The sequence below is a fragment of the Cervus canadensis genome, chromosome 23, assembly GCF_019320065.1.
Source record: "Cervus canadensis isolate Bull #8, Minnesota chromosome 23, ASM1932006v1, whole genome shotgun sequence".
NCBI classification, from domain to species: Eukaryota; Metazoa; Chordata; class Mammalia; order Artiodactyla; family Cervidae; genus Cervus; species Cervus canadensis.
Genome location: NC_057408.1, coordinates 43,215,861 through 43,224,111, shown reverse-complemented (window position 1 = coordinate 43,224,111; position 8,251 = coordinate 43,215,861). Strand labels below are relative to the sequence as shown.

The window sequence follows — 8,251 nt, the reverse complement described above, 5'->3', positions numbered from 1 at the left end:
TGTGTAATGGCTCCTGATTTTCCCTAAGAAAAAGCTTGTAGGAATTTTATCAGATATATGCATGCATATATATATATGCAGCTTATATATTGATAGCTTATATATATATATATATATAGCTTATATATATATACATATATATTGATATATATGTATATACATATATGTAATTTCTAATTATATATATGTGTGTGTGTTAGTCGCTCAGTTGTGTCTGACTCTTCGCGACCCATGGACTGTAGCCGGCCAGGTTCCTCTGTTCATGGAATTCTCCAGGCGAGAATACTGGAATGGGTTGCCATGTCCTTCTCCAGAGGATCTTCCCAACCCAGGGATCAAACTTGGGTCTTACACATTGCAGACAGATTCTTTACCATCTGAGCCACCAGGGAAACCCATACACACACACATACACACACACACACACACACACACACACATATACACATATATATATATATATATAAATTATTCCAGAATTGTTAGAAAATAATTTAAGTTACTACCAGTAAGAACATAATATTTGATTTCAGCATGATATTTTATTAAAATTTATGACTGCCATCTTTATCATTAATTATTCTTTTTGCTGTCTCAGTTAAACTTTTTTTTAAGTGGCAAAATATACCAAGAGTTAAAAAGCCATTTTTTGGCCTAAGATTTGGTGATGCTCTTCATTTCAGTCTATTTTTCTTATGTCTGTCGTTTTGTGAAATATACAATTAGTACTGGAGGGCACCGAAATGACAACAAACAAGAGAACAGACTGAAATGACATTATTTTAAGAACTTGTGTATAAATGAGAATGATAAGTGTAGTAAAAGCAAATAAATCTGGAATGATTTAGTTTCTTCAAATACAGAATTTGGAAATCAGGGCAAAAATTCTTATGGGAAAGAGAAAGGATTAGATGAAGTTGTTTATATATTCAATTCTTTATGTGCTGGAAAAGTGAGTAAGGAAGTAAAGTTTATGATATTAAAAATGGAAGACGTTATGAAAATAACTGATTATTTTATTCCATTGAGAACCAGAGGCTACTTTGAAAAATGTACTGTATTCTTTTATGGAAATGAATACAATCTGTGAAATTGTAGTTGTGTTTGGAAGAGGAATTTTGTTTTGAACTCTCTGAGGTTCCAGTGTAAAAAGAAAATCAGAGTCTAAACATCTTCAGAAGTTTTCTCTCTTCATTAAAATGAAAAACTGTGACAGGGCCCTAACCTGAATCGGATGGGTCAAGAAACTGTAATTCCAGTCCAGAAAACCATAAACACTTTATATTACTGGCCATTTGACTATAGCTTCACAGGAGATAAAGGAAAAATTGTGCTTCTCGAGATAAAAAGTAAATCAATCACACATAGAATATTATTTATTTCTTATTTTCTGTCTTTGTGGTGATTTATCTCTCATAATTTATTTCTGCAAATGAAGTAAAAAACTGTGCTGGGATACAGACTCTCTTAAGAATTTTCTCAGAAACACACATATGCTGAGAGCAAGGTATAATACTTGAAAAAGAGTTATTGTTACAACACTTTGAAAGAAATTCTTCATGAAGATAAACAAAGGATGCTAAATAACAGCCCAAGCCATGTTGTTACATGATTTATAAATTCATTATTAAATATTGATATACACTCATGTTTATATTACATATGCATGTGTGTGAGTACATATAATTTAAATATATGATCTCAAAACAAAATTCTTAAAGCTGTCAACTTGTTTGAATGGAATATCACCTTAATAGAAGACTATCAAGATACCTCATTAAGACACTTATTGCAAAACTAATGGTTTAGTTGTTTTTATTTTTCTGAAACTCTATAGGCTTTTGAACATGGTCTAATTGAAATTAAATTTGCCATAAACCTGATGCCAGAAATTAGGATAAATGGCCAGTATTGTATAACTTTGGGCTTCCCAGGTGGTGCTAGTGGTAAAGAACTTGGCTGCCAAGGCAGGAGACATAAGAGACATGGGTTCAATTCCTGGATTGGAAAGACTCCCTGGAGGATGGCAACTCACTCCAGTATTCTTGCCTGGAGAATGCCATGGACAGAGGAGCCTGGTGGGCTGCAGTCCATAGAGTTGCAAAGATTTGGACACAACTGAAGCAACTTAGCACACACACACACACGGTATAACTTTGGGGAAATTATTGAAATGATTACAGCTTCATCTGTCCTTTTTCATACTTTATCAATTTATAAGTGAAAATAGTTTAGATATAGGATGGTGCATAGAAGAAAAAATCATCTTTCCCCATACTACATCTTCTCCTCTTTCTTTAACAGGTCATTTCATTCATAGCATTTGTAATCGATAATTATTCATTTGTTTCCTTATAGCTTTTTTTCTCTCCTACTTATATCTACACTATTAACACATGGTAGACATTCAATAAATATTTGTGGAGTGACTAAGGATTCCTGGAGTGAAACTATCAAGTTGTACTGTCTACGTCAGGTTGGGGAGGGATACCAGATCTATTAGGCTTCCCTGATAGCTCAGTTGATAAAGAATCCACCTGCAATGCAGGAGGCCCCGGTCCAACTCCGGGGTCAGAAGATCCGCTGGAGAAGCGATAGGCTACTCACTCCAGTATTCTTGGGCTTCCCTTGTGGCTCAGCTGGTGAATAATCTGCCTGCAATGTGGGAGACCTGAGTTTGATCCCTGGGTGGGGAAGATCTCCTGGAGAAGAGCATGGTAACCCACCCCAGTATTCTTGCCTGGAGAATCCCATGGACAGAAGAGCCTGGTGGGCTACAATCCATAGGATCGCACAGAGTCAGATATGACTGAAGTGACTTGGCACACACCCGTACATGTCCGTCCCAAAGCCCATAACTATCCCTTCCCCCATCTTTTGGTTTACTCAGTTACATACCATCAAATAAAAGATTTAAACTCTTGAAACTGACAACCATGCTTCTTTACCTCCCTCTCATGATATATAGGTTAACACATTGCTTTGAGATAGGGAAGGGTAGATTAAGTATTATGAACGAAGAAGGTATTCTTTGGGGGTTCAAAACAAATAATTCTAGTAATAATAACATTATTAAGGGTTGACATCTATAGAGAAGGTACTATGTGCTTGGAATTACACTAAGAGCATGGCAAGAAACAACTCATTAATCTTCCCTACAAGCTTATAGTCTAAATTATTCTCCCAGACACATAGATGCAAAGGTTATTACTAGCCCAATTTCATGCTTTCAGCATGTACTAGAGTCTTTTGTGTAATTCTGTCTCCAAGATGAAAAGAAGATAATAAGATAGAATCTCTATTTGATCTCTAGTGTGTCCAACACTGAAAACCACACAATGAGGTACTTTTTCATACTTTCCATATAATTTTACTCAGTGGCAGTGGGATTCAGAGAGTTCATTCTAGAACGGGCGGATGAGAAGGATGGAACAAAATGAAATAAAATAAATCATTTAAATTGGCTTGATAGCTGAGTGTATTTGCATATTTGAAACCAGGGAGATATATTGAAATAATACTATACAGGTGACACTCAATTTTTTTTTTAAATGAAGTTAAATTATTGGAGATATGCTCCATGGAAAATCAGTGTGGTCATGAGGTGAAGGTGGAGTTAAATGGGCTTCCCAGGTGCCGCTAGTAGTAAAGAATCTGCCTACCAATGCAGGAGTTATAAGAGACTCAAGTTTGATTCCTGGGTTGGGAAGATCCTCTGGAGTAGGAAATGGCATCCCACTCTAGTATTCTTGTCTGGACAATTCCGTGGACAAAGAAGCCTGGCAAGCTATAGCCCATGAGGGTCACAAAGAGTCAGACCCAACTGAGCACACAGCATAGGGTGGAAAGGGAAGGTAAGCTATGGTAAAACCCAAGAGAAAAGTAATAATAAGCTCAGTTAGTGTCACTTTCTATATAATAGAGATGCCAGTCTTCCTGTGAAATGGATTCTCCCTGGGCCTCTCACCTGCTGTCCATCCTCTGATGAAAAGCTAGTGTCCTGGTATCCAATAGCGTGGTCTCCAGAGTCAGACACCACACTTTCATGCCATCTATGAAGTTTACTAATGTAATTTCCATGTCAGATTTTGTGTTAGGACACAGATTCTTAAAATAATCCCTCTTTTGTAAAGCATATCATGGTGTAAACTATTAAATATTTTTCATTTGTATCCACATGTCAAAAAAGGACACAGACATAATAACATGGTTAAATGTCATCATGCTGTGGCTTAAGTATAATTCTCAGTCTGATAAGAATAATTACATATTTGTTTAAAGTAGAATCTGTCCATAGATCTCCAAGTCCATACAAATGTAAATGAATCATGATTTCCTTAATTCTAGATTTTCTGCAATTTGGATGGATTAATTTTTCTTATTAACTGAATGTACGGGGCCTTCATTTTGATATGATATTCTTATTTGTCTGATGATTACTTCAATCCTCCCTTTTTTTTTTTTCTTCAATTACATTTAAAAGGTGATTTTAAAATGGTGTTTAGAGTGGTGCTTGTGATGATGATGTGATGAACAGCCACTGAGGATCTATTGTTCTGGAAGAATTATCTCCATGGTGAAGAGAGCAGGGTTGGGAGGAAAACAATATATGTAGACATCTCGATAACAGCATCAGTTCCACATTGTCCAAGTCTTGGGTACCATTTTGCGGGGGTGGGGGCAGGTGGCATCCTCTTTAATGTTCTCTACCATTAGGAATTTCAAGGATGCTCTTGGTTTTCAGCAGAGAGGGCATTCTCAGCTCTGAGACTGAACCTAAAACAAGACAAACACTGTGAGCCTGTCTGATTTATGTCACTGCTCCTTTTTCAAGGGTCTCTTCCACATCTTTCTCCTATATTTCACAGGTCACTGTCCTGACCACTTGCATTGTCCTGCTGGCCACTCTGTCTATGACCCTGATAAATCTAGTAATTACTACAGTTGGTGAACATTTGCTATGAGCTAGGTTCTCTGCTAAGCCCTTTATGGACATCATTTTATTTAATCCTCACGACAATCCAGAGAGCTTGATATTATTATCCCTGAGGAAATTGGAGTTCAAGAGGCCGAAGAGTTTGTTCAAAATCATCTAGTCTTCGGGTGGCAAAGCTGGTATTCAAATCCATTTGGTCTGACCCTAAGCCGGGGCTACATTTAAAACTCAACTAGGATTTAAGCGTCATGGATAAACGTGCCCAGAAGTCAAGACAGAACCTAGTTGCAAGCAAAATAAAAATAGGCTAAGACAAGTTACAGTTTGTGATTTTTCCTTAGAGACAAATTCAACTGAATAGGGAGCATCTCGGGAAAAACTGAAGCTAGCAAGATTTATCTTCAGCTTTTATACTGATTTTCATTGTCTAATCTCCTTACGCTCCTGTGACAGCTAGTGACCTCATGCTGACCCTGTGTTGCTCCTGTCATGATGAGTAGTGTTAAGTAAACTCATTTTATCTGAATTGTAAGTGACACAAGGCTTTATCCCTTTCAGGGAAATTTGCATTTTTAAGAGAGGATATTAAGAAATCATAGGGGTCAATTTAAATGAATTAATCTTAAAGAATGGGATTTTGAGCCTGTTACTGATGGGTGAAAAATGCATTTTAGCTCTGGGCCACTTTTCCGTGGCTTTTCAAGTCACACCCTCTTTGTGACTGGGCAGTGCACTGCTGTGATAGCCAGGATGGTGACTGAGGCTGGATATTCACTTTCTTTTTGTTCACTTATGGAAAACATGTTTTATGGTCAATTATTAGTATTACTATTGCCTTTGGCCATCATTGTTATGATCTAATATGTGATTTTAAGTTTCATATTAGACATAGAAATACTCACTGGGTAGTTCTTAAATTGCATGGAAAAGTACTTAATTCTTCGTTTTTTAGAAAATAATAGTCTAATGAAGATACATAAAAAAGTGTTTAAATGCACATTTGACAGTTTAACTTATTTAGAATGTATTGCTTACAGTGTCTTGAGATTTATAGATGGGACCATCTATATAAAGGCAAAACCAAAATCTATCTATCTGTATAGGTATTTTATCTATATGTCTATACAGTTTATATACCTATAAAACCAAAATGAAATTCTATTTATATATTTGTATCAAACCCTATTAGATCCAAAGTTTATATTAGTATTTTTGATGCCTCAAGAATTTATTGAGAGCAAGAATTCACTCATGTGCAACCTGTTTATGTTAGAACTAGGTTAACAATCAAATGTATGATACAAGCTAGATTTTCCCAGTAAAGAAGGTTTTGCCAGGTGAAGACAGTAATGTAGCTTCAACTCTGTCATGGTAATAATCTCATTGAATCTATACATAGAAAGAGGGAATAAAAGGAAATCATCAATCTGTATTTTAAAGAAACATCATGTGTTTTATGCCAATGAGAGTACATGCATTTTCATTTGATTAAAGGAGGAGATTTCAGTCCCTCAGAAATAAGCCTGGAAAAAAATGCTATTTCAAAAAATCAACAAAAACCATAAACTGCCTCTATGGCTGTGTTTCTGATTAGATAAGTACATATCACACCTAAAGCAGTGGAAACACAGAGGTCCAATATGCATGAGTTATCACCCCACTCAACCAGCACCTATCAGATCGAGTGATTCGTTCCAGGTCAGTCATTGTATATAATACCACTGTTAGTAATAGATGATGTCACGTGATCAGAGAATCTGAGTCTGCAAAGAAAAATCAAGGTTTGCTTTTAAGACTTAGTGAAAGGGAAAAAAAATACTTTTGGGTGGAAATTGCTAAGCCCACTGGCAATGAATCCGATTCCTGCCTTGGTGAAAAAATAATTGGTTCAAGAAAAATGTGATTAGATTGTGTCCCTCTAGAAATCACACAGGATTGAACTTTTCCAATTCAGTCTTTATAGTAGACTCATACTAGTCTCAGAGACCCCGCAGCCATCCACATGTGATTGTTCTATTCACAGCCATAATAGCCACGACAGATGCTGTGGACCAAGCTCAGGCTTCTCAGATTAATTGCCATGTGAGTGGCTTCCACAATTGGTAAGTAGCAGGTTGGTCAGGAGAAATGGCAGAGAGAAAGACTGGATGGAAAGTGTGACATACCTATAAATATGTATATATATACATATATGGTCCTATATGGAACTTCCCTGGTCGCTCAGATGGTAAAGCATCTGCCTACAATGCAGGAGACCCAGGTTCGATCCCTGGGTTGGGAAGATCCTCTGGAGAAGGAAATGGCAACCCACTCCAGTTCTCTTGCCTGGAAAATCCCATGAATGGAGGAGCCTGGTAGGCTACAATCCATGGGGTCACAAAGAGTTGGGCATGACTGAGCAACTTCACTTTCTTTCACTTTCTGTGGTCCTATAATCTCTTTTGTAACTATGGAACAATACCAACAAGGAAGGAGGAGAAGGGGACAACAGAGGATGAGATGGTTGGATGGCATCATCGACTTACTGGGTATAAGTCTGAACAAACTCTGGGAGATAGTGAAGGATGGGAAGCCTGGGGTGCTACAGTCCATGGGGTTGCAGAGTTAGACACAACTTAGTGACTGAACAGTAACAACCAATGCAGAAACCCAGGTGACTCAGTGGTGAAGAATCTGCCTGCCAATGCAGGTGACACAGGAAACATGGGTTCTATCCCTAGGTCAGGAAGATCCCCTGGAGGAGGAAATAGCAACCCACTACAGTACTCTTACCCTAATATCCCACAGACAGGGAAGCCTGGTGGGCTCCAGTCCATGGGTCGCAAAGAGTCGGGCATGACGGAGTGACTGAGAACACTCGCACCAATGCAGAAGGACCAGCCACCAAGCCAAGCATGGGCAGTGGAAAGGCTGTCCACTTCTCTAGCTCATGGCTTAAAGCCTTCCACAGTCTTGTTCTACAGTCCCTCTCACTCACTAGCCACAGGGACTCTGTCCCTGTCGACATAGAACCAGAGAACAGGAGGGATGTGAACAGTGGTCCAGCAGGCCCTGAAATTACAGAGGGAGGTCGAAAGACCTGACCATGCCCTATTCCTTCAGACTCCATCACCAGGCAGAAAAAGGAGAGAGTGAAGGGGTGGAGAAAAACTGGGAATGCTTTTCAGTAAGTTTCCTTTCTGGGGTTTGGAATAGAAACATATTCCTCTCTGTGGAAATATGATGAGTGTGAATGATTTTCCCCTCAATGGAAAGAACACTCAGAGTCTCGCAATTTGAATGTGAATCCAACTCTGCTACTTACCAGCAGTTTTG

General features: G+C 38.1%; 1 non-coding gene across 1 annotated transcript; it reads left to right on the top strand.

Moving 5' to 3' along the window:
- Window positions 1-7,145: 7,145 nt before the first annotated feature.
- TRNAC-ACA lies at window positions 7,146-7,217 on the top strand. The gene has a single exon. It is a non-coding gene; the product is annotated as a tRNA-Cys (tRNA).
- Window positions 7,218-8,251: the final 1,034 nt, after the last annotated feature.